The following is a 27,583-nucleotide window of genomic DNA, read 5'->3' as shown; positions in this document are numbered from 1 at the left end:
ATTTCTTCTTTTATATTGCTTATCTTGGTCCATACTTAATTTAAATATGGTATTATGTAATCCTGTTTTATTTGCTTACATACCTTTCCTCCCTATTTGATGGTGAAGCACTACAAGTTACCTTATTCAACTCTTTATACCTAGGGTCTAAAACACCGCCAGACAGCACATGAGATACATGTTTGGGCTAGAGCAATAGCACAGTGGATAGGGCATTTGCCTTGCATGTGGCTGACCCGGGTTCGATTCCCAGCATCTCATATGGTCCTCTGAGCACCGTCAGGAGTAATTCCTGAGTGCTGAGCCAGGAGTAACCCCTGTGCATCGCCGGGTGTGACCCAAAAAGAAAAAAAAAGATATATGTTTGTTAAGCAGCATGAAAACACACTCAACTGAGGAAATGCACAAGTTGCAAGGCCAGAGAGAGAGAGATAGAGAACTCAAAGGGTCGAGCACATGCTTTGCACACAGGAGGCCTGGGTTCAATCTGGCACCACATGGTTTCCCAGCACCTCCAGGAGCAACCCCTGAGCACAGAGCTTGGAGGAGCCCTTGAGAACCGCTGGGTGCAGCCTCAAAACCAAAGTGATAAAGAAAGTGTGTACACGAGTTAAAAGAGGATTTAGATTTTGCAAAACATAAATTCTCAAAGGAGGTGGAGGGGAGAGCCTTAAACCCCCTAACTGAACCGCATCTAACAATGGCAGTTGCCCCGGAGGTCCCTGCTAGCACTCTGCGCCCCAGCTGGGCCTCCAGAAGGTTCATTACTTTCATATTACCACCCTGGCAATTTATTAATGAGCTCAGTCCTAGCAAGACAAATTGAAATGACAGCCCTGGCAACTAACACCTCTGATTTATCATCAGAGAGAATCTCTCACTGGCAGTGCCACGTAAAAGCCTTCTTTACTGCAAAACAGTATTTACACAGAATCTTCTAAAAGATCTGCAAATACTGTGATGAGCACAAAAGGGGACACAAAAATAGGTTCAGGACCTCACAGAACAGGCCAAAGAGAATGTGTTCTGAAAAACAAATCAAGGCTGATAAAAGCACAGGTGTCCACCAGAAATAACGGTAAAGGATCCATCATGAAATTCCCCATCCATGGGTCAGCTGTTTCACCCTGCTGGAGACAGGTGTAACAAAATCATGCCTAAGGAGGAACCCCAAACTATGCTGGGGTTCCGGCAGAAAGGAAGGTAGGTCACATTGAAAGCCTCTGGCCCTTCAACAAGTTGAAGGGGTTCTTGGTTCAAAGCATCACTATCCATGACTAAAGGGCTCACCTGAGATAAAACAAAGCCAATTCATAAGCCAGTAACAAAAAATAAGGTTTCCCCCCCCTCTTCTCTGGGGGCATATGCCTTTCTGGAAATTGCCTGAGCTGCAGAGGCAAGACTCCAGAGCAGCTTTCTGGTTTTGTTTTGTTTTATTTTGGTTTTGTGGTCACACTCAGCAATGCTCAGGGCTTACTCCTGAACTGTGCTCAAGAATTTCTCCTGGTGGTGCTCAGGGGACTATATGGGGTGCTGGGGATCGAATCCCAGTTGGAGTAAGGCAAGATCTGTACTATCCCTCTAGCCCCCAAAAAAAGGTTTAATTTTTTAAAGTTCTATGGCACAACAGATAAAATATGTTTAAAATAGGTAAGAGAGAAAGAACAGGAAAGCCGGTGAGAAGGGAGACCTCAGACAGCCACTCACTTAGGATACCTCCAGGTTAGCACCGCTGTTTGGTACCTTAGGCCTGCCCTGACAGAGTTACTACATAAGCAACAGAAATTTGTTCTTGCATAGTTCTAGAAGCTAGAAGCCTAAAGATCACACTCTCTCTGAAGCCTCTAGGGGAAGGTCCTTCCTTACCTCTTCTAGCTTCTGGTGCCACAGGGAACTAATATACATTGTGGTAGTGGTATCACTAAGATTAGGCTGCTACTTTAACAGGCATTTAAACTGAGGAAGTGGCTTTGAAATTACCTAATGGGTGGAGGCCTACTGGTAAAAGCCTAGGTTGCCTTGCAGAGATGGTTGGTAGAGATGCAGTTGTTAACAGTGTTTCTGGTCAAGTCTACAGGAAGTGATGAAAGGGCTATTGGACACTAGAGAAAAGTGTGGGTTTTGTTAGGAAGTGGCAGAAAATGTAGCAAAATTGTGTTTAGCCAATAGGTGGACTTGAAAGTGATGAACTTGAATATTTAGTTGAGGAGATAGCTAAGCAGCCTTGGTGCTTATTGTAAAGTGTGATAAGCCACAAAACGAAGAAGGAACTGTTGACACAGGAGCTCGCACTTGATTCCGAGTTCTGCAAACAAGGGCAGAATGTAGCTGTGCAGTCACCCGCTCAGACTCACAGATATAACAGCGAGGGACAGAGAGTTCCCCAGGAAAGATCTGTGGAGGCGTCAGGCTGTTTTCACTCAGGGCGCCCCAGAGGGGGGTGGGTGAGAGCCCTCCCCGCCCCCAGGGACCCAGCCCCGGCAGCTGACCTCCACAGTCCAACCGCCACCATGCTCCAGGCCATGCCCCACTGGCTCTGGCCAAGCCTCACGCATGAGTGAGGTCCCATGGAACCCAGGTAATGCAGGACTTTGTGACCTTGGACCAGGGTCCAATGGGACCCAGAAACAGAAATCCTCTGCCTGTATCCCCCAGTCTCCGGGGACCCAGGGGTCACTCCCATAAGCCACCTCCCGGCGTCGCCAGACAACCTCGTCATGGGCCACCCTCCAGATCACATGACCGCTTCTCCTGGAAGGGAACATAAAATGAGGCCCCCATAACCATGCCATCAGACTCCGTGCCAGACTGTTTTCACTCGGCGCGCCCCAGAGAGGGGTGGGTGAGAGCCCTCCCCACCCCAAGGGACCCAGCCCCGGCAGCCGACCTCCACAGCCCAACTGCCACCACGCTCCAGGCCGCTCCCCACTCACTTGGGCCGAGCCTCACAGATGAGTGAACATATTCCTGGACACATCGTAATACACTCTCTACCCATTCTCCATAATTGCCAACCATATGTGATGGGGTTCAGACAGTAGGAAACAAATCATAGAGGGAAAAAATATATATATGTGCATATATACGTATTTTCAGATATATATACCAAAGCTCATATCACCCAAACTTTAACAACATGTTAGGGATATCCTATACAATGTCTTAATGGCTCCTGCCAAAATAGAACATTCTTCACATTGTTTCCTATATGAACACTTTTTTGTAAGCATGTTCAGCAGTTCTTCACAACAGACAATACAAAATATATTCTTTTGGCTGTGTTTGGGGTTTGGGATGGAAACATCCTGAATTTGGTGGAGAGCAGGTGTAATTGTGGTGGGATTGGTGATTGAATGTTAAATGTAACCGAATATTGTGAACTAACTTATAAAATAAAAAAAAAATTTAAAAATTTGTGGAGGACCCACTTACCAGATCATTTAGAATTCCATGAACCACATAAAAGACAGATAAAATTTCTTATAATTTTATACTTGTGGGATTTTATACCTGTGGAAGAGTTACCAGTCTGGAAAGGAAACATATGGAATAAAATGAACAGAACCATAAATACAGAGGCCGGGGGCAAAGGAACTGTCTTGGACAAAGGGACCGTCTTGGACTAACAGGATGCAGAGAAGGCAGCCCATAAGTCAGAAGACAGCACAGGGAGCCCCAAGAATTATTCTCAGGTCCCGAAATCAGTGCAATTTGCCCCACTAGATTGTAAATTTGTATCTTTTTTATCCCTTCTATTTTTTTTCTTTCATAATGAAACTGTCTTTCATACAATTATCCTACTGTTGTCTCACTATCCTGGAAGTGTATATCATTTAAAATTTTTTTTCAAACATCACCATTTTTTTTGTATGATTGCTTCTACTTTTAAAATCTGTGACTTACAAAGTTATTGATAGTTGAGTTTTAGGCATATATTTGTATTTTTATTTTTTATTTTTTGCCTTTTGGGTCACACCAGGCAATACTCAGGGGGGCTTATTCATGGCTCTGCACTCAGGAATTACTCCTGGTGGTGCTCAGTGAACCACATGGGATGCAAGGCAAATGTCCTACCTGCAGTACTATCTCTCCAGCCCTAGGCATACATTTCAACACCAACCCCATCACCAGCGTCAAGTTCCCTCCATCAGTGTTCCCACATACCCTACCCAACTGCAACCCTTGCCCCATTCCCCACCTGTCAATCTGACAGGCACACTGCAAAGATCTGGTGGCTGGGGCTTAGGTCTCATGCTTTCAGAGTTGCTGAGTCTGTGTTCGTATATATGGCTATACCACTCACCCAGATCACTAGTATAACTGCCCTGTGATGCCTGTTCACCCATTACTTCCCAATCTTTTCTTCCTCCCTTGATTTTTCCCCTCTGTCTTTCTCTCTAAACTTTGGGGTCAGTAGTGATCTAGGCATCTCCCCTCCTTTACTACAATACATTTTCTCATCCAGTAACCTTATAGACCACAGACAAGTGAGATCATCATGGGTTTGCTTCCTTCTTCTGATATACTTTACTCAACTTCCAGCTCCAACCAGGTTGCAGCAAACTGCATGATTTCATTGTTCCTTACAGCTGCATAGAATTCCACTGTGTGTGTATAATCCAATCATCTGGTCCTTGGGACACCTAGGTTGATTCCATATCTTAGCTACTGTACTGAATAGCACAATGAGAGTGTTTTTATATCCTGGGGGTGGATGCCCAAAAGTGGAGTTGCTGGGTGATATGGCAGTTCAATTCTGAGTTTACTGAGAACTCCCCATACTGTTTTTCACAGGGATTGTACTGGATAATATTCCCACCAGCAATGAATGAGAGTTCCTTTTTTTAACCACATCCCCACCAATACAGATTGTTCCTACTGTTTTTGATATGTGCCATTCTCACTAGTTGGGATGGTATTTCATTGTCATCTTGATTTGGATTTCCATCTGGACATTTCTCATGTGCCTACTGGCCATCTGCCTATCTTTCTCTGAGAAGTGTCTATTCATGTCCTCTCCCCATTTTTTTGATAGGGTTTTTTTGGGGGGGTTGTTGTTGTTGATCTTCATGAGTACTTTATATATCCTATCAAGCATGATGTGATGTGCTGAATGTAAATATTTGGATATCATTTTTTCAGGCTTTACAACCCCACAAATGAAGAAGAATTTTGCCCCAGTCTCCACAGCTGATAATAGACTATTTACTTAGATGATTTATGTGATATATGGACCTTCTGGAGTTGAGTGAGTTTAAAAGATATTATGGATATCTTTTAAGATATATGGTTGATGCTGAAATGGTCTCACTTTGGGGAATGTTGAGATGATTTTAATGTATTTTCATCAAGGGAAGTGCATAAATTTGGGGCATCAAGAGGAAGAACTGTTATGGCTTGAACTGTGTCTCCCGAACTGTGTACTCCTGATATCATAAATGTCACCTGACTTGGTAGTAGTTATCTTGTATAAATAATTAGGTTAAATGAGGTCCTTATGGTGAAACCTAATCAAAATGACTAGAATTGTTTTAAGCGGAAACTAGGGCTGGAGAAATAGCTCAAAGAGCTGGGTTCATGCTTTGCCTGCAGGAGGCCCAGGTCTGATTCCCAGTACTGCATAAGGACCACTGGCAGAAACTGCCCAACAAAGAGTCCAGAGTTGCTGCCAAGAACCACTGGGTGTGGCCTGGAAAAAGGAAAAAAAAAGGAAAATACTTTGAAAGCAGACACACAAGGAAAAAATACTATGTTACAACAAAAGTAGCAATGACTGGAGTAATGCAGCTCCAAGTCAAAGAATGTCACCAAGGAGGTGATAGGGGGTGCTAGGGAGGGGGCAAGGAAGGATTCTGCTCAGAATCAGAGGGTCCATGGAACATCTGTGCCTTGATTTTGGAGTTCTATCCCCCAAGAGTATGAGAAAACTGTATCACCGTATCACTGTCATCCCATCGATTTGCTCAAGCGGACACCAGTAACGTCTCCATTGTGAGACTTGTTGTTACTGTGTTTGGCATATCGAATATACCATGGGTAGCTTGCCAGGCTCTGCTGTGCAGGTGAGATGCTCTTGGTAGCTTGCTGGGCTCTCAGAGAGGGACAGAGGAATCGAACCTGGGTCAGCTGCATGCAAGGCAAATGTCCTACCTGCTGTACTATTGCTCCAGCCCATGAGAGAACTAATTATGTTGAACACCCAGTTTGTGATCATTCATTGCAGTAGCCCTAAAGAACGAAAACACTCCTTAATATGAATTAATATATTTTCAATACTTACTACATACCAGGTTCTTACTATATACCTTGCTCTCCATGTTGATGACTGCATCTAACACTTAGCATAACTGCATGGAGAAAGCATAGAAAATAACTTTCTACTATACAACTCATAACCATTGCATTGAGCTTTTTTTTACTTACCATATGCTATATAAGAATCTGCCTGGTTTTTGTCTCAGGTTCCTGGCACAGACCTAAAACCCATGGAATTTTCCAAGTGACAGAAGTATCTTTGTTGCACATGAGCTCCCTTGGATCATATGTGAGTTTATGCTAATGAGACGGCTCAGGACTGGGGCTGAGTGCCAGCAAGACCATTCATGTGATGAGAGGGTCAGCTCTGGTGGGTAGTTGAACATTCAAAGCCTGCAGGAATGAAACCCTGAAAAATTTCTAGACAATAAAGCTCAGTGGAGGTTAATTGTGAGTGACACTGATGTGTGAGGAGGTGACGTGCCCTGACTCTGTGGGGAAAGGATGGGGAAGCCGTGCTAAGCGTTCTCCCCTACCTTCTCCTAAGTGCTTCTTTATCTGGCTGCTCCTGTTTTTATCCTTTGCAATAAACCTGTAGTCATAAGGATGGCACTTTCCTGAGTTCTATAAATCATTCTAGTGAATTACAGAACCAAGAGGGGGTCATAGAAACTCCTCAGGTTTGTAGCCAGAAGGCCAGAAGTATAGGAAGACGGGGGACCCCACAGGAGGCTGGCAGAGGGGGCAGGATGGACTCGGACTACATTCCTTTAAACATGTGAGTGCTGACAAGAACTCTGGATTGTTGGTACCAGAACTGAACTGTCACATATCAGGAGGTCTCAGAATAGTTGGGCTTAAGACAGAGTCCCATGACTGAGTTCTACGACAATTCAATATACCCACAGTAACCAGAGATAGAAAATAGAAATGTGTTGTACAAGACATGTCACTTGCTCTTTCAACTATTTAGCTTCTATTTCAATACCATTATTTCATATATTATGTATTTATAATCAACACTCCAACTTTTTCTCATAAGCAGAATTGGATTTTAAATGATTTATCTGGAAATTAAGTTATCTGGGGGTTATCTCAAGGGGTGGAGTGTATGTGTAGCATGTGCATGGTTCTGAATTGAAGCCCTGGTATCACATGTCCTGCCACCTATCCAGTACTGCTAAGTTAAACCCTGGTGTTGCCTGAACTCTGCTCATTCTGGATTAGGCCAGCAGGGCTCAGGCTGACAGTGCTCAGGGACTACCAGGGCAATACCCAGAGGCTTTACTCAGCTTGGCACTCACTTGAGTCACATCTGGTGGTGCTAGGGCAGCCCTAAGGTCACACGGTCATTTCTTAATGATCAAGGGATAATGTACATCAGGAAGAACTTACACACCTAAACATTATGTACCTAATAAAGTACCAGAAAAAATGTAAAATAACTATTAATAGACTTGAAGGAAGACATTGATCACAACATAATAATAGCTGGAAACTTCAGCACCACTTTATCACCTCCACATAGATCAACTATATTAAAGGAAACAATGGCTTTGAAGAAAAAAAATGGAAGACAGGGGTATAGCATGTATATATGGGATCTTTTATCCCCAAAAAGTCAAATGCATACTTTTCTTCAATGCACATGGGACAGTCTAGAATATAAACCACATGCTAGGGTGCAAAATATACCTACATGAAGTCAAGAAAATAGAAATTATATTAACTGTCTTCTCAGTTCATGATGTACTGAAAATAGAAGCTAATCACAAACAGAAATGGAGAAAAAAACTCAAACATATGGAAATTAAATAGCTCACTACTGACAATGGGTCAAAGAGGAAATCAGAGAAAAAAATCGAAAGATTTTGGAATCAAATGACAATGAGGATATGAGTTACAGCACTTATGTAAAACAGTAAAGTGTTATTAAGAGGAAAGTTCATAGCAATGCAAGACGAAAGGGCCCACATAAATATCCTAACCACACAGCTTAAGAAACTAGCAAAGGACTGACAAAATAAGCCCAAACTGCAATTCATGTGACTAAATTTTTTTTTCTTTTTGGGTCACACCCGGTGATGCATAGGGGTTACTCCTGGCTCTGCACTCAGGAATCACTCCTGGCGGTGCCCAGGGTACCATATGGGATGCTGGGAATCGAACCCGGGTCGGCCGTGTGCAAGGCAAACACCCTACCCGCTGTGCTATCACTCCAGCCCCAAACTTTTAATATTTCTTTTAAAAATACTGAATTTCCTCAAAAAATAATTTTAAAATTAAATTTAATGGCAATCTAAACATATGGACACACACACTCTCTCCTATACTTACTGAAACCCTGAAGCAAATATCATCACCCCAATTCTTCTGAGATATCTTAGAAAGGCAACTACCATATTACAGCAGGGGAGACTGCTAAAACACATCCCAGTGCCATGGCGAAGACTGCATTATTCAGGGAGTTCTACAGAGCTACGGCTTGGAAAACCCAGACAGCTGATACCTCGATTTTTTTTTTTTTTTGAAACATGTCCAGACAAGATGCTGGTGGATTTAAAGGCAGAGTTTTCATTTCTGGGAAGTGGTAATTCAAATGGTTGGGAATCTACCAAATCTACCAAACCTGAAATCTACATCTGAGTCTGAAGTGTGAATGAGACCAAGATCATATTAAGAAAAAAAAAACAACTATATGTTATTCTCATTTTCCAAAGGCTATTTCTGTTGAGATGAAGAATCACTTCTAGAAGGCAGGAGAGAAAACTGGAAAGATCCTGCCGGGCCCCCGCCCCCATCCCCACAGAGCACCTCTACGCCAAATCAGACAATGTATCCCTAAGTTTCATCATATCTTTACTCTTAAGGATGGCAGACACATCTTTGGGGTACCCCAACCCTTGCTTCCCCTCTCCCCTGACTTCGAGTCACCCCTTCTAAACTGACTTTTCTCAACACTAATCCTAAACTCTGTAAGGAAAAAATTTTTTAAATTTTGAAATGGGACTAGTTCTATCAATGTACTGCTAAATTGCTCTGTCTCTAGACTATTTTATAGCTTTGTTATTAATTGATAATTTTGTTGAAAAAGCTGTAGAGGGAAAAAACCAAATAATTCCTGTCCATTGAAATGCAAATCATGTCCATGGAATTCAATTATTAATGCTCCATGGACGTAGAGTAGTTTTGCATCTATTTGGAAATTAATTTAAAATTCCCTACCTATAAATATGTAGTACTTTCAGTCCCCCTTTGAATCATTTGGGTACATCTAATTTACCATATTAATGAGTTAAATAAAAATTCTGCTCCTTTCATGTTTGTATGAGTTGTGATCTTACCCACCCCCACTTTTTTTTTTAATACCAGCCTCTACCCATTTAGCCCACCTTCTGTCCTGCCCCTTGCAACTATCATTCTACTCTGTTTCAGGAGGGTTTGGGGTTTGTTTCTGTTTCTGAGTTCACATATAAGTGAATCATGCAGAATTTGTTTTTGTCTGTCTTATTTTACTTAGCATAATTCCATTCAAGTTCATCCATGTTGCCACAAATGGCAGGATTTGTTACTTAACATTTAAGGCAGAATAGGATTTCAGGCATACAATGTTTCAATACCAAAACCACCACCAGTGTCAGCTAATGATATTGTCATTCCTCCCTGGCTCCTTATTGAACTCATTTCTTAATTATTGTGTCCTTAGAAACATAAATACAGTAGCACTGGATCTTATGCAAGGTTTCGATGTTAATCATCTCCCCTCTACACCACCAGAATGCCCAAGCCCCTCCCCATTAAAGCCTAATGTTATCACCAGTTTGCCTCGTCCTTCTGCCTAGAAAGGAACAAGTTGCTTCTAATTCTGACTATTATAAATTGGTTTTACCTTTCTCTTGGTTTGGGCGTCATAACTGGTGCTGCTCAAGGCTAACTCCTGGCTCTGTGCACCATTCCTAATGGTGCCTGGGATCAAACTGGGATCAGCAGGGTGCAATGCCAGTGCCTTAAACCCTGTACTATCTTCCTGTCCCCAATTTTACCTGATTTTTAAAAAATTATCCTAATATCCCCAATAATTACTTTAATTACTTCTGGGGCAGAGATTACATCTTTCAATGTACTGTGGTAAAAATAAAACTAGATGGGGAAATGTCTCAATTTTGTTTCATATTCAACAAGTACATATCCACTGTACTTGAATTTGAGTAATTTGCAGTATCATCACTATTTCTCACTGGTTCATATAACAAATGGCATTAAATCCTGCCTTGCAGAATCAGATAGGCAACCTGAAAACATCTACCAAAAAGCTCTGTTCTACCTTCCACAATTCCATCCAAGAAATTTTCCTATTACATCTAAGAGAACCTCTTTACATCGAGTCCTCTTGTCACAAGATGGCATCTAAACTCCAAAGGATGGCAGACAGGTGGTCTGGGTGTCCCAATCCTTGCTTATCCTCTCACCTCACTCCACATCAGGTCCCAAGCACCGCAAAAATGGATACTTTGCATATGAAATATCCTCTCCTTTCACTCCATCTCATAAACTTCTTTGTATCCTTTAAAACCCAACTCATGTATTACCCCTTCTTAGATGTTTTCCTCTCATATTCTCATGCACAATCATTTTCTCTTCCACAGCATGTAGATATCACACTATCCTTTACTATAATAAATACAAATATTATGCTTGTATTCTTCTTCTACTATATTACAAGCCTTGGAAGGTGGAGTTGCTTCATTTTTATTTCTTTGTTCCCCTGTCTAATAGAACATTAGCCAGATTCTGAGTGCTAAATACTAAATAGCTAAAACAAAATGTTAGGTATTATCATATTTACACCTCTTCCATAGCAATATTGAATTCTAAGCATTATGCTAGCATTTAGAAAGTAATTAATTTTCAATTATAGTCATTTCTTACATCATTATGATTTTATCCTAATTTAGGCAAGGGTTGGGAGAGGGTGTGATGCTAGAGCAAATATAAACTGACAAATATCCAAGTTGATTGCTAAAAAATTGATATTTTTTATGAATAACTTAATTCTCATAATAAACCTAATGATGAAGATATTACTATTCCCATCCTTCAGTGGAATGTGCTGAGGTTCAAAGAACTTCTCTGATGACAAAGCACTGGTGAGAAACAGCACACGTTCTGCTACAAACTTTCTGGGACTTACCTGCATTTTCATATGCTCTACTTCGTACAGGCCTTCACAATCTTCTCTGCATTTCAAATGGGGGGGGAAGACTGGGGAAGTTTAAATGAGTTGTAAAAGTTATACAACCAGTCATAGCTAAATCTGGGATTAGAATATCTAGGTCAAGTGATTCCAAATCTTGTGCTTTTCCCCTATAGGCCAAATAGTCTCTCTTGCTAGTAAGAGATCACTTAAAGGTCATCCATAAAGCTGCAAGAACAGACAAATTCAATTAAGATAAGGGAAGGGTGTTGTTTAAAGAAAATAGATTCCAAACTTCTTAATCAAACCAATTTCCAGGCTAATCAACTTTTAAATTTTATCTATCCACCGCCCACATACAGAGAGCTTCAATGTAGGTCCACATAAGGTTTCTGGGTAGGAGGAGGCTCGTTACTTGCTTTTTCTAAGACATTTATTTCAACCCTTATTATAACCATCACATTCACATCTAAGGATGGGTCCCTAAAGAAGAGGAAAATATGCAGTCTGTAAAGTCACAAAAAGCTTCTATGAGAATGGTACCAAAGTATTATTGACTTTCCAAATTTATCCTATCAATAATTGTTAAAAACTGTATGTATGAGTCCCTGGACAAGAGATATGAGGCTGGCCATGACCGTGTTAATTTATATGTGGATGTAAGCAAACATAAGAACAAAATTAACTGTGATTATTATAGCTGTATTAAAGTGTAGACAAATTTTGTCTGAAATAATTGAAAAAAAACAAGACCACAAAACCAGAATGTGAGGAAAAGATCTTATTCTGTAGATAAATGTTAATAAATTCTAACAAGTAAAGAGAAAAAATAACAAATAGGACCAGAAAGATCGTACAGCAGGTAGGGCATTTGCCTGGCACCTGCCCATCCCAGGTTGGATCCCCAGCACCACTTATGGTTCCCTGAGCCCTGCCAGGAGTGATTCCTGGGCAGAGCCAGGAGTAAGCCCTGTGCACGTGGCTATGCCCAACCATCCCCCCAAAAGCCCTAACTAGTGAAAGGCTTGTATGATATTCAATGGAAAATGATGTAATGTAATGTAAAGGTGGCATTTTGCTTTGTTTAAAACTTAAGCAAAGAGATAATATAATTTGCGAATGCATGTAGAAGACAAAATACAGATGTATAAGGATTTAGGGGATCAATATAATACTTAAAAAGAATTATGATAATGTAGTCTAGAATAAAAAAAGTGGTGATGGATAGGGTTGAAACATTCATTATATATTTAGGACACTATTGATGATTTTACAATAAGCTGGAAAAAATAGAAAAATGTCATCTCAGAAATAGATACCAATTTTTAGGCCTATGTAACAGGGGAATTGGGTCATTCAATGAAATGAGAAAACATTAACATTAGCAAGTGAATATTTTTTTTAACAAATGCTAATTCCCGCATTCATTTCTTGGAGACATTAATTCCACTAATTAAAAAAGAACTGACACATGGAATTTCTGTTGTTGCTGCGGAGGGGGCCAGGCCTGGCAGTGCAGAAGGGGGAGAGTATGCAGTGCTAGGGGGTCAGACCAAAGGTCTCATATATGCAAGACACGTGCTCTATCATTCGAGTACGGAATCCTTTATTTTAAAAATGTCTCTCCAAGTGTTTCTGATAAGTAGTAAGTCTTGGGAATCACTGATACAGAGCTGTTAATCAGAGCTATTTTCTATTATGTACAACTAACACAATTCCATGATATAGGAACTAGTATGTGAAACAGGTGGTACAACTGAGTTCCTAAATGTGTAGAACTGACTAGATCAAGGTGGTGATAGAACCATGCCAAACTCCATCGCATGCTGAGTGAGAGGTTGGCCGTTCTGAGGTCGAATGAGACAGCTGACCTAAGAGTCCTCTATTTATTACCAGGACTCAATAATACTGCAGAAAGAATCTAGTCAGAGAAAATGTCAGTTATAATGTGTACCTGCTAAAGAGATGATTTTCAGTCAATTCCTATAAAGTACCCAAATGTGAAACATGGGATAAATTCAAAATATTTGACAGCCACTAAGGCTATGCCAGTGTACAATGGAAAATGTTAGTCCCAAATTAAACTGGTCAGTCTGGGGCGAAGAGATAGTACAGCAGACAGGTACTTGCCTGGCACATGGCTGACCCAGGAGTATCCCTGAGGACTGCGGTGTGTGGCCCCCAAACCAAAAAACAAATAGACTGGTCAACCAGAAAGCAGTGAGACTAAAATATGACTTGTCTTTTCTTAAATAGTTTTATTCTACCTAGAGACTGAAAAGGAGCCACTCTGGGCTAAAATTCATAAGAGCAAAGGCAGAAAGGTAAGATCTAAAATCTAAAACTATGGTAACAATGACATGAAAGTCTTGATTCCTTAGGATCCTCCCACATACTTCTTTTATGCATCTCTAGCCTGATGAAGCTGGGCTATTAGTCAAAAAGCAAGATATAGATTATCAATAACTCTCTTCCCCAAATCCTATTTCAAATTCAATGAGCCAATCCTCTCCCTCTCCTTCTCCCTCCCTCTCCCTCTCCCTCTCCCTCTCTTCATTAATCCATTTAGGCTGGATTTCTTTTCTTTTTTTTTTTTTTTTGCTTTTGGGTCACACCTGGCAATGCACAGGGGTTACTCCTGGCTCTGCACTCAGGAATCACCCCTGGTGGTGCTCAGGGGACCATATGGGATGCTGGGAATCGAACCCGGGTCGGTCGCGTGCAAGGCAAACGCCTTACCCACTGTGCTACCGATCCAGCCCCCATTTAGGCTGGATTTCAACCATTCAAAACCAAAGACTGTTAATACACTATCAATATTTAAAAATTAGAGCATTAGACCACCAGGGTCACTAACCCAAATCTATAGAAACAGAATCTCTAGGTCAGGATATCTGTGATTTATAAAGAAATGTTCCAGGTGGTTAGACAAATTAGGAAAACACTAGTTTAGGATAAATTTATTAGTTAACAAAAACCAGACTACCTCCCCCCCCCCATAATGTATAAATTAGTGGCTAAAATGATGCTTATTATTCCCAGTATTATAAAGCATGGATTTTGCAACAGTATTTAGGACATGTCATGAGCCAATCCCTGTTACCAGAATCTACCACTTCTATGCAGCGGGCATTGAAAGTTTATCATGATATCCTGCCACCCAGTATCTTGTATTCTTTAATAGACAAGGCAAGACCTAAACCTGGAATGGCTGAACCTCTCTGATCAGTGGAATAATGTAAGGGTCTTCTCAGTAGGTCAAAGGGAAGCAAACACAGGATTCAAATCTTATACTGACCAACTGTCCTCACACAGACAAGGTATGTGCTTATCACTTGAGCCACACCCTGTGCCCCATCACTTGATAGAGATATTTCCACCTCTCAATGCAAGGAAGATAAAGGTGTACAAAAAGGGAAACAATAGGGAAAAGAGCCTATTCTTTAAAAATTAGTATTTAACTCATGTGCTGAGCTCTAATATGCAAACATTTACTATATCAGGTACCTATTCATTGATAACTAATAATCTGAAACAACTGAAAATTAGCAAGCTGCTTAAATGCTATTCCTTTTTTCAGCTTAATAGCTTCCTTAAAATGCAATCATTAGCATATTTAACATATCAAAAGAAAATTGTGAGTGCTGAGAATAAAGAACTCAACAAAAATATTACTAAGCGGTTTATCAAATTCAACTAACAGTTCTTAAGGAGATATTGTTATGGAAGTTAATAGAATTCAGCCTAAATAACCAATGCTTATTATGTAAATGTGTATTAAATAAATTGGAGATGTGGAGAGCGAGGATTAAGAATTAGACAAGTAGGGGACCAGAGAGATAGTACAGTGGGTAAGTTTGTCAAAACTTTTTAAGAATAAGTTTTTATTTTATTTTATTTTTTGCTTTTTGGGTCACACCCAGCAATGCACAGGGGTCACTCCTGGCTCATGCACTCAGGAATCACCCCTGGCGGTGCTCAGGGGACCATATGGGATGCTGGGATTTGAACCCGGGTCGGCCGCATGCAAGGCAAATGCCCTACCCGCTGTGCTATCACTCCAGCCCCAATAAGTTTTTATTTTAGAACTTTTTACAGAAATATTTAGAATGGTTTTTCAGAAAATATTCAAAGATAACTCAAATTTTTTTTTCTTTTGGCTTTTTGGGTCACACCCAGTGATGCACAGGAGTCACTCCTGGCTTTGCACCCAGGAATTACCCCTGGCGGTGCTCAAGGGACCATATGGGATGCTGGGAATTGAACCCAGCTTGGCTGCGTGCAAGGCAAACGCCCTACCCACTGTGCTATCGCTCCAGCTCCTCAAATTCTATTTAGGTTTTCTGCTAGGCACTGTGGTTCACCATACTGTTACTGACAGGGTTTCTGCAGAGCATATTCCAGCACCACCTCCACTTCCCTCCCCTACTCTCACTGTCCCCCTTCCCATTCTACCCGCCCTTTCCCTCCCTGTGGGAAGCTTCCTACTGAAGACCAGTTCTCAGTTTCTGTTACCTTTCTGCATTTTGTCAGCAAATATTTTGCCTATCACAATATCTTACATTAGTATGACATACTTGTTATAATAAATCAATATGTATTCATTATTAACAAAAGTCCATATTATTGAGAGTTCCTTAGTTTTAACCTAATTTCCCCTTTTTCTGTTCCAAGACTCCATCCAGAATAACATGTCACATTTAGTCTTCAGGACTCCTGCAGCTTTTCTTGACTGACAACTTCTCCTATTTTACCTTGCCCGATGGCCTTGATAGTTGTGAAGAATATTGCTCAGGTATTTTTGGTTTTGGGGGGGCTGTTCTGTTGCTTGTTTGGGGGCCACACCTGGTGCTCAGGCCTCACTCATGGCTCTACACTCAGGGACCACTCCTAAAGGACTTGGGGGGTCATATGGGGAATCATACGGGGGAGTATTTGGAGGACCAGATGGTATGCTTGGGATCGAACCCGGGTTGGCTGTGTGCATGGCAAGCGCACTACCCATGAAACAACCACTATCACTCCAGCCACTGCTCAGGTATTTTGCAGACTGTCCCATAGTTGAGATTTGTCTTATTCCCTCATGATTAGACAGACTAGAATTATAGGTTTGGGAGACAAAAAACACTGAGATGAAAGCTTTGTGAATCCCCTATCTCATCTGGGATAGACTTGGGATATACCAGTTCATTTAGGGAAGGAACATACCTTGTTCTCCCCTCTATGTCCTTAGTAAGCAGTCTATAAATGATGGTTGAGAAAAAGTGGGTGCATATGAAAAAAGAGAGAGGCAGAGAAAGTTTGCAATTAATATGAACACTGACAAGGAAGCTGTACATGTTTGCTCCAATTTTTAAAAAATACTCAGGATCCTGATTCACTAAAGTATTCCATTCTTCAATTCAGGGATCCATCTGGTTTACTTACACTGAGATATGTATTCAGTCAGAAGGGAAAAAAGTCGATCTTGTGGGTAAAACTGACAACATCACGAAAACAACACCTATAACACTGTTTGTGGGAAGGCTCACAGAGAAAAGGGTGACGTCAAGCAAGGCCAGTTTGAAAATAATTCTATCACTTATAAGTTGATTGATTTTAGAAAATTTTTCAGTTTCGAGGTTTGTTTGTTATATTTTTTGTTTTGTTGTTGTTGTCGTGGGGGGGGGTCACACTCAGCTATGCTCTGGGATTATCCCTTGCTCTGCATTCAGGGATCACTTCTGACAGTGCTCACGGGCTCAGATGTGGTGCCAGAGATTGAACCCAGGTTACTGCATGCAAGGCAAAGGCCCACCCTCTTGACTGTCTCTCCAGCCCCAAGCCTCCGACCCCACATCTCTTTGTGTATAAAATAGCGTAACTTGGATGGAATTGGAGGATATCATATTAAATGAAGTAAGTCAGAAGGACAGATACCAAATGTTCTCACTTACGTGTAGCATTTAAAATTAACAGGACAAGTACCTCGAAGTATCCAATAAGGGATACCTAGATTACCCTTGACCCTAGAGTATACAGAAATTAGAAGGACAGGGAAGGAAAGAAATTCAGAAGGGAAGAAGAGGTGAGTGGTAGATAACAGGGGCAGGGGGCAATGGTGTATAGGTGAGGCCCACCTACAGAATAAACCACTGCTCCAACACCAGTGTGAGCAGGAGACCTAAACTACACCTACTATGTTAAAAACTGCCAGCCGATGAGGCAGTCTGGGGATGGAAGGGAACCCTGAGGCATCAGTGGAGGAAAGTGAACACTGGTCGTGAAGTTGGTGTTGGAACACTGGACTCCTGAAACTCTATATAGTTTTGCTCCTTAGAGTTTCCTGAGACTCTATCTTTGTAAATCATGATGCCTGAATATAAATACACAAGCAAAAATAATAGAACCTCTTCCAGTCAACATATATGTATATTGTGATCTGTCCAAAAAAGATTCGTATAAGATATGCTAAGTAGGTACACTTCAGATACATTCTTGAATAAGAACATATCATATAAGATGGTATAAACAAACACAGAAGAAGCTGGTTGTTACTTCTATATTGGATGAATTCTGAAACAATTTCATATGCCTCTACATTTTTTTTTCAGGTACTTAATCTGGTATACAACAGCCAATCAACTATTTAATAAATTCTCCTATCAGAGTTTTTGGTTTTCTTTTTATCTTTTTTTTTTTTTCAGTGCCAGAGACTGAACCCACGACTTCACACTGGCCAAGTGAGAGCTTTATCACCACGCTAGATCCCGGTCCCTAGACCAGATTTCCTGAACTAGAAGTCAACAGAATAAAACTTCAGTTTTATTGAATGTTGGAGGGGAAATCAAGGATCACCTACAGCAACCCTTTCCTAAAATCACAGTCTAGCAATGAACAAGTCGATATTACTAATCACCAAGCTGTAATTTTTTTCACATACTATGGTATTTTAAAATGTCTCTTTCCCCTTCTAGCCTAAGCAGTGCTTCAATCTTGGATATTGAAGCACAGCTCATTATCATATTATCCAGTTCAGAAAATCAACTAACCACCATCAGCCTAAGTTCTATCTTTATTAAACTAGGGGAGAGAGGAAACAAAGTATCTTTTTTTAATTTTTTTTATTTTATTGAATCACCGTGAAATAGAGGAAACAAAGTATCTTAGACAAAGTATAACATGGAAAGGACTGAAGTTCTTTCTCTTGCTCTGAATGTAAAATATTTAAAGAATTTTGAATAGTAACTCTAACTTAGTTTCATAATTAGATTAATTGTAATCACTGACCCAGAACTGGTAGTTTGAATCACCACTACTATTCTGATATATCCACATCTCTACTATCCTTTGGTGAGGGGCTGGCAGGGGGCCAGGTTATATCTGTCAGTGCTAAGAGTTACTTCTAGCTCTGCACTAGAGGTTTCTCCCAGTCGTGCTTGGGGGACTCACCCCAGGTCTCCTGTAAGCAAAACATGTAGATCAGGATTATCTTTCTGGTCCCACAACTCTCTTATCTTAGTAACCCTTACTGTACCTCAGAACACTGCACTGTAGCATTGTACTGTAGACCCATTGTTCATCGATTTTGCTCGAGCGGGCACCAGTAAACGTCTCCATTGTGAGACTTGTTGTTACTGTTTTGGGCATATCAAATATGTCATGGGTAGCTTGCCAGGCTCTGCTGTGCAGATGGGATACTCTCGGTAGCTTGCCGGGCTCTCCGAGAGGGACGGAGGAATCGAACTTGGTTCGGCCACATGCAAGGCAAACGCCCTGCCCACTGTGCTATTGCTCCAGTCCACCTTAGGAAACACACAAAAATTTCTTTTTGAACTATCCAATCACTTCTTTGTAGAATTCCTATTTTATCTCCTTAGAGCTTTTCACACAACTATTACTTTCTTTTTAAAGCTTGACATTTTTCCCTCAGCACTTAAAGGACTATTTCTCCAGATGTTTGTCGAGAGCTCAGTGATCCTGAGTCCAGCTTACTGGCCAAGGGCACAGACTTTGCATCTAGAATGCCAGAGTATAAATCCTGGTTCCACCACTTATTGAGCCTCGTGCTCTGCAGTTTATTTAATTTCACGTGCCTGTTCTCCCCTATATAGGAGGACTACAGGAATTCATACAAGTATGAAGAAATGAATTATTAAATGCTCAATGGCTATTTGCTGCTACTGTTCTCCTTCTTAGCCTTTTTATTGGCAATCTCTACATATTCATTCTGGGGGATTCCTTCCATTGAAAGGTGTCTTTACACATGTCTGCAAGGACTTCTTTGCCCCCACTATCTGGTGAATTCTTTCTTAACCTTTAAGACCCAGTTAAAATGTCAAAAATTGATAAATGGTGACTCCCTCCTTTGAACTCCTATCCTATTTCGCTTTTCTCTCCTTTAGAGTACTTACTGCCATAATTTAGGTAAGCATGAAAAAATTTCACTCCTGCCAACAAAGCTCAAGTCTCTTCAAGTAATGGAACTGGCCATACTTTGCATTTATGAAATGCCCATTGTTTTTCTAGTGACTACTTTTATCAAATATTTGCATAGAAACAGCTATTACTTCATGTCCTCTTCATGACAGCCTGTGAAGCCACTTGTTTTAGATAAGAATACTAAAATTCACAAGGTAAACAATCTGCCTATGTGTTCTTAAGGCAGTGAGTGTCTAGATTTTGGTCTAGGCCAGAGCTCTGGCCTTTCTGAATCCAAAGCCTACACTGTCCCCATTATACTCTTCCCAGAAACTGTGGCTATATGCTTACTATTTATATGACTGCTTCTTACCCATCTATAATCACCAGAGAAAGATACCTTTCATCACTAAGTAGCACTCTAGCACTGTCCTCCCATTGTTCATCGATTTGCTCAAGCGGGCACCAGTAACGTCTCCATTGTGAGACTTCTTGTTACTGTTTTTGGCTTATCGACTACGCCACGGGTAGCTTGCCAGGTTCTGCCGTGCAGGCCAGATACTCTCAGTAGCTTACCGTGCTCTCCGAGAGGGATGGAGAAATTGAACCCGGGTCTGCCTCGTGCAAGGCAAATGCCCTACCTGCTTTGCTATCACTCCAGTCCTTCATCACTACGTATTAGCAAAAATGACATAGGGCACCTGCCATCCTACTTTCCAAGATGAGTAACAGACTCTTCCGAGCAAACAGCATGTTAAAGTGTAGAGATTGAAACCCTGCTTCCAAGAAGGAAAAAATCAAAAACATGACTTTTCTAAGCCTGCGCTTAAAAATCTCCTCCTCCTTTGCATTTCACACCATCTGGTTGCATCACTCTACCCCTCCTCCTCCTCCTCCTCCTCCTCGTCCTCCTCCTCCTCCTCCTCCTCCTCCTCCTCCTCCTCCTTCCCCTCCTCCTCTGTCATTTACACCCTCCCCATTAATCCCCTATATTCACTGCACCTGGGTCACAGTGCTCCTCCCCTCCCCATATGCAAGCATCCTAAATCACTTCACTGTCCACAGAAATGACTCACTCCATACAATAGCGCCACAGCTCCATGTCACACTCTGCTTCACTGACCTTCACCTCTGCAATATTTCAGCCACACGCAGACCTGGCTGTCACCGAGAAAGTCAGTTTAACTCTTTAGCTCTCAGCCCAGTCACAGTTTCTGAACACAACCTTCTCTCGCAGTTTACTTCTAGGTTTGCTCATTTACCTAACACAAGAGATCACCAAACCTTCTTGTCCAAAACTGAATTCATCATCTAAATGTTTCTGTTTCAGTTGATCCCTCTACTCCCCTAATCCCCCAGGTCCAAAGCCCTTTATCAGGCTCCTCACCCCTCCGCCGCATACCCAATCAATTACAAAAGATGATTCTCTCTACTTCAGCCCTTTTTTCTCATTCCTATAATCATAGTTTTTAAATGTCACTAAATTATGTTGTATAAAAACCTTCCAGCAATTAAAAAAATCACCGACTAAATTAATTTCAAGAGACACAGGCATATAAGGGATAACACAACCTGACTTTTATCCGTATTTCCATACTGACAACTCAGCACTTATGCCTTTCTTGTTCTAGTCTTAGCAGCCCCAAACTGCTCATGGCTCTCTGTGCAAACCATTACTTTTTCACATACATGCCTTTCTAAAACAGCTCTCTCAGCTCTCTCTTTGAAACTTTTTTTTTTTTTTGCTTTTTGGGTCACACCCAGTGATGTTCAGGGGTTACTCCTGGCTCATGCACTCAGGAATTACTCCTGGCGGTGCTCGGGGGACCATATGGGATGCTGGGAATCAAACCCAGGTCGGCCGCGTGCAAGGCAAATGACCTACCCACTGTGCTATCACTCCAGCCCCTGAAACACATTTAAAAAAAATTTTTTGACAGACTTACTTCTATTTCTCATTTGAAATGGATCAGGGGCTAGAATAATAGTACAGCAGGTAGGGTACTTGTCTTGCATGCATGCAGCTGACCCAGGTTTGATCTCTGGCACCCCATACGGTCCCCAGAGCACCATCAGAAGTGATCCCTGAACACAGAGCCAGAAGTAATCTCTGAGTACCAATGCATGTGGCCCAAACATCCCTCGTTCACACCCCCTCCCTCACAACAAAAAGACTGGCTCTAAGTCCATTTCTTCCCAAAGCCTTTCCTAGAGTTGTAAGCTAGTCTGAGCACCCCCACACAGAGACAACAGCACCCTAGGTAAAGCTCTTGCCTTGCATTCTGAGGCGATGTACTTTAATCCAGCTTCACAAGGATTGGAAATGTATAAACATATGACATAGCAAGGTGCCCTACAGTAAATACCAAAGTGCAGGAAGGAGGTTAGAAATCCATTTAAATTTTCAGTGAGATGTATACTCACACAGATTCTTTCTCGCCAAGTTTTACTGTTTCCAACCAGGGACTCAAAGTCCCTTGAAGGAGAAGGAACCAGAGCTTTAAGTGGGTTTGTCTAGAATGGGGCTAAGAAAAAATTTACTCAACCTACATAAAGGTTTTACTCAACCTACAGCATTTGCACAAACGTACCAGAAACCAAAACTTATGTCTGTGTATGTGTGTGTTGCAAGCTTCAAAATCACTGACCAATCAAAAGAAGAAGTACACAAGAATGAAGATAAAGAACCAATTCTGACTGCTATGTGTTTGTTATAAAAACAATGGAGCTCTTAGAATTTGAACATGGTCTAAGATGCAGGGGCTTGGCAGTTTTTCTACAAGGCCAGCACATCTCCACCAGACTTAGAAAACAGCTAACACAGGGTTGCTCACACAGGGGTTAGGGATGTTATTTTTAAAAATACCTTACCAAATCCATACTCTTACATACTCAGACTAAGCTATTAAGCAACAAACATGTTCCTTTTTATAGTAATATCTGTCCCTTCGCTGGAAATAAAAAACAGAACAAAGAGTTCAATGTAATAAAGCATTTCCTTGTCCAGTGAAATATTAAATTGCAGTTTGTCACCAAACTAGGTCTCAATTCTTTTGCAGAGTAAAAGTAATAAGGCCTAAATTTACATAGTGCATTGTACACTTGGATAAACAGTTGCTCAATAGATAAATACTACAAATGCATTTCAAATGAGGGAAGCTCCAGAAGTTTCCACAAAATAGAATCGCTTTGACTTTGCACAAACAGGATTTTTTTTTATGTCTTTAATAAAGTTTAAACACAGCATAGAAATGAGGAAGAGAGCAGAATACTTGTTACATAGGCAGGTCAGTTCTTGGGGCTAAACTTACTAGGTCTCATCTCTGGCTCACAGGAAGAAACACTCCTTTAAAGGGGTTAATAGCTAAAAGCTCAGAGAGCCCAGAGGCAGAGAAGCCCAGCTCCGGGGAACCACAGAAGGGACTGGAATTAGTGAAGAAAGGATGAGACTCCCTGTCCAAAAAGGGGGAAAATACGTAGGGAGAAAGGGACGCAGCTGTCTATTTCAAACAAAATACATTTCTAAACGCCCAAGTTGTCCTAGAGCAGAACGCGTTTCTCGGGGGGGTTACGGAAAGCTGTTCAAGTAAGTTGCTATTCATCGGGGTGGATCGGCGATTTTCAAACCGATTTTAGTTCGACGTGGGCAAGGGGGAATCCTAGCTGACATTCACATTCCCTTCCAGCCTACACACGTCCTGAGGTTCACCTGTCTCCTCCTGCCACGACCCTTTTCACTGCACTCAGGGCGGACCAAGGCGGTATCCACGTGTCCTGCCCTCCTGGTTGCTCGCACACCTGGCACCCGGTGCCCAGCGGCTCGCGCCGGGGCGACGTGTGAAAGCTGCCCTCCCTGCCCCCTCGGTGGCGTGCGGAGCGCGACTGACAGCTCGGGGGCGGTGAGAGGGGTGGGGGGAGGCCCTCGCACCCCTGACCCCGGGCTGGGCCGAGCTGCCGGCGCTCCTGGGGCTCTCCGGGCGAGGACACCCCCCCCACCACGACTCCCGCCCCGCGCGCAGACTGACAGCCGCTCCCGCTGCCCGCGCCGGGCCCCGAGCCAGAGCCTCCCCGCCGGCCCGGCCCGAGCGGCCGGCGCGCCCCCGTGCCAGCCAGACCCCCCCGGACTCCGCAGCTTCCCGCGCCGGCGCCCCCGCCCCCGGGGGGCCCCCTCGGCGCCCCGGCCGCGGCCGCAGAGGAGGCGGCCGGAGCTCCGGGCCGCGCTGGCACGGCGGGCCAGGGCCGCGGCCGCGCTCGGACTGCAGACAGGCCGCGGGCCTGGCCCGCAGCAGGAGCTCGGCGGCCGCAGCGGCGGGGCCCGGGCCGGGGCGGCGGGCGCGCGGGGCGCGGGGCGCGGGGCGCGGGGCGCGGGCCGGCACCTACCTGCGGCGCGGCGCGCGCGGCCCGCTCAGTCCCTCGCCGCCGCCATGTTTCCGCGCGCCGGGAGCGGGCGGGGGCTGCCCGCCCCGCCCCCGCCGCCCGGCCACTCCCGCGCGGGGGTCCCCGACCCCGGTCGCCCCGCCCCGCCCCCCACCCCCCGCCGCGCCGCCCCGCGTCCGGCCGATGGGTAGAGCGAGGGACTCTGCTGCGCAGCCCCACCACCGGGGCGGAGGGGGCCGGAGCCCGGGGCAGGTGCGGGTAGACGCCCCCCCACCCCGACCGCGACCCCCAGCGAGGTTGTCTCCGCACCCCCACACACACCCCTCCCCGGGTCTCGGTACCGCAGACTAAGTGAGTGCGGGGCAGGGCCTGGACGCGGATCCCCCACGCAGCCGTGCGGGGTCGCACCGAGGGCGAGTCTCCCGGCCGCCCTGCGCAGACCCCCGGCTCCCCCACCGCCGACCCCCGAGCCCAGGTGAGCCGGCCGAGTCGGCGCCCGCCCGTGAAACCCGCGCACTGCGTCCGCTTCGTCCGCTCACCGAGTACACACTCGGCTGGCCGGTGCAGAGTCTCCGAAGGGTCGATCGCTTTTGCTTAGGATGTGGATTTATTTATTTATTTATTTATTTATTTATTTATTTATTTATTTATTTATTTATTTATTTATTTATGAAAATATTGTCGGGGACTTTTGGGTTTTTTTTTTTTTTTGCTTGTTTCTTTTATGCTGCAGGGAACCCAGGGCCCCATATAGATGAGGCGGGCTGTCCAGAGCTACATCCTCCAGCCGTGCATCAGTTTTCAGCGCTGCTGGGCTGGTTCACCACCACCTCCCTCGCTTGCGGTGCGGTGCGGAGACCCGAGCTCAGAAAAGGTGTCCACTTCGCCCAGCCAGGAAGCGATTGCTTGGAGACTCGACGTCTGCCCAGTCCGGCTTCAAAGGCGCTCGGCTTGCCCACTGATCCGCGGCCAAGGCTTGGGGAAGGCGTCACGACTCAGACACGCTCAGGTTGACTCTGGAAGGCAGGCGGGCAGGATGTGGCCCCCACGGGGAGCCGCGCACTCCCCACCCCGCACCCGCTCCGCGTGGCCGGCTGTGTGTTGGCTGCAGCCGGCGGCGGGAGGATGTCCCCGTGCCGCTGCTACTGTTGCAGCAGACAGATCTGGAGAGGAACCCAGAACGTGGAGGAGATCCCAGGGTATCCACAATGACGCTGACCGTCCTTGTGCGCCTAACTCAGAAGTGACTTTGTAGGCCAGTGGTTTTCATAGGATAATTCTGGCTGAGATCCTTGGGAGTCCCTGCGATCCTTCCAGGATTCTGTGAACTCAGAATTATTTTTGTAACAGTGCCAAAGGTTATTTACTTTCTCCCCCCTCTCTCTCTTCTCCTCTCGCACATGTACAGTGAAGTTTTCCATAGACGGTGGAACATACTGCAACAGATGAAACACAGAAACAGATTTCAGTATCCAGCTGTCTTCTTTCATCCAGGCGTTAGAAATTTACATAAATGTGAAAACATTAATTTTTTCTTTAGAAAAAAATATTTTTCATTAAAATTATAGCACTTAATAGGGGATTTGGGAGGTAGTTCCAAGGGGTGGAGCCCCTGCCTGGCATTCACTGGGCCTGGGGGTTCAATCCCTGGCACAGCCTTGGCACACTGGACATAGCTCTAGACACCCCAAAGGTTTATTATTAGGGAGCACCTAGTGAACACCCCACAGTGTTCAGGTAACTCCCTTTGCCATGCTCTCGGTTTGACCCCCAGAGGACCATGCAGTGCCAGGAGTCTAACTGAGACTTCTGACAAACAAAGCATGCACACTAGCCCCCTTTGAGTAGAGGGGGATCAGGAATACCCAGTGGAGCTAGGGGTCTCCTCCGGCTTTTTAGTGGGGGGTCCATATATGGTGCAGGGGATGGAACCAGGATTGGCTGTATGTGAAACATGCTTCCTTACCCCCTATACTATCTCTCTGGCCCACATACTAGACCTTTAACTTATCTCCTGGGTCCCCATTATAATTTTTAATTAATAAAAGTTTACAAATGTCCATGTCTCCATTTCTAATATGACAAATATTGATAGGCCTGGTAGTTAAAAGGCTTGTTAAGGAACTCAGTAACTTCTAAAAGAAGAAAGGAGTCCTGAGACCAAAGATTTATGAATTTCTGCTCTAGGCAATAAGAAGCTAGTGAAGTTTTCACTGGGGGAATGGCAGTCAGATTTGCATTTCAGAAAGCCCTTTCAAGACCCAGAGTCAAGCCCTGAGGAAAGAGTTCACAAGGCCTTCCCGACAGAGAAACAGGAAAGCCAGTGTTTTCACAGCAACAGCAGAACATGGCTGGCTCTGGTCTCTTCATTCCATATTTTGGAATTCCCTCACCCACCCAGGTCAGCACCAGGGCATGTACTTAATACCTGCTTCTGCTTAGCCATGTGCAATAAGGATTTTGCTCATATTGTGGTCACTGTTGCTCTTTCTGACCCCAGCACACGGGTCCCTCTCCTTGTTCCCCATTTTCTTAGAAGCATTCAAATCAGGGAGGCAGAAAGGGGAGAAAGGAATGACCAATGGTAGTGTGAAATCCTGGCAGAGTGTCCTCCAAATGGCACTGCCCAGGATTCATTTCGTATTCCCAGAGCTCTTTGGGTCATGAAAGGGAAAACAACTGTATCAGAACCTCTATGTTCCAGAATGCTGCATAGTTACCTCAGAGTGCCAAGAGAGAAAGAGAGAGAGAAAGCGAGAAAGTGGGAGGGAGGGAGGGGGAGAGAGGGAAGAAAGAGAAAGAAAGGAAGAAAAGAAAGAAAGAAAGAAAGAAAGAAAGAAAGAAAGAAAGAAAGAAAGAAAGAAAGAAAGAAAGAAAGAAAGAAAGAAAGAAAGAGAAAGGAAGGAAGGGAGAGAGAGAGAAAGAGAAAGAAAGAAAGAAAGAAAGAAAGAAAGAAAGAAAGAAAGAAAGAAAGAAAGAAAGAAAGAAAGAAAGAAAGAAAGAAAGAAAGAAAGAAAGAAAGAAAGAAAGAAAGAAAGAAAGAGAAAGAAGAGTGAGAGACAGGTAATAACATAAGGGCATTGGTCATGGATCATGTAGAGGAGGTTAGGTAACTATGTACATCAAAATTATAGGATCAACACCATTGCAAGCTCATGACCCCAACTTTAATAAGGAAATTTTTTTAAATAATGATTAGTTAAGGAGGTGGGGAATTAGTTTGTTAGGAGCTAGGGGGAACCTCAAGTCACTGGTAGAGGGATACTAGCAGTGGGGTTTTTGGAGAGGGAACATCGAATACCTGAACCTGTATTACTAAAAGCCTTGCATATCATGGTGCCTAAATAAAAATTAAGT

General features: G+C 43.5%; 1 protein-coding gene across 5 annotated transcripts in view; it reads right to left on the bottom strand.

The window, feature by feature from the left end:
* SCMH1 (Scm polycomb group protein homolog 1) overlaps window positions 1–24,821 on the bottom strand; it is a 211,157-nt gene extending 186,336 nt beyond the window's left edge. For 4 of the 5 annotated variants that reach the window (XM_055138835.1, XM_055138842.1, XM_055138841.1 and 1 more), the window contains exon 1: window positions 24,230–24,354. The gene's annotated coding sequence lies outside the window, so the exon portion shown is untranslated. Of the gene's footprint in view, window positions 1–24,229; window positions 24,355–24,765 lie in introns of those variants that run through there. The other variant, XM_055138836.1, reaches the window with a different exon arrangement.
* Between the last annotated feature and the right edge of the window lie 2,762 nt (window positions 24,822–27,583).

This window comes from Sorex araneus, chromosome 5 (genome assembly GCF_027595985.1).
Source record: "Sorex araneus isolate mSorAra2 chromosome 5, mSorAra2.pri, whole genome shotgun sequence".
In the NCBI taxonomy this organism is placed as follows: Eukaryota; Metazoa; Chordata; class Mammalia; order Eulipotyphla; family Soricidae; genus Sorex; species Sorex araneus.
The sequence above is the reverse complement of the archived record's forward strand: the minus strand, read 5'-3'. Positions and strand labels throughout refer to the sequence as shown.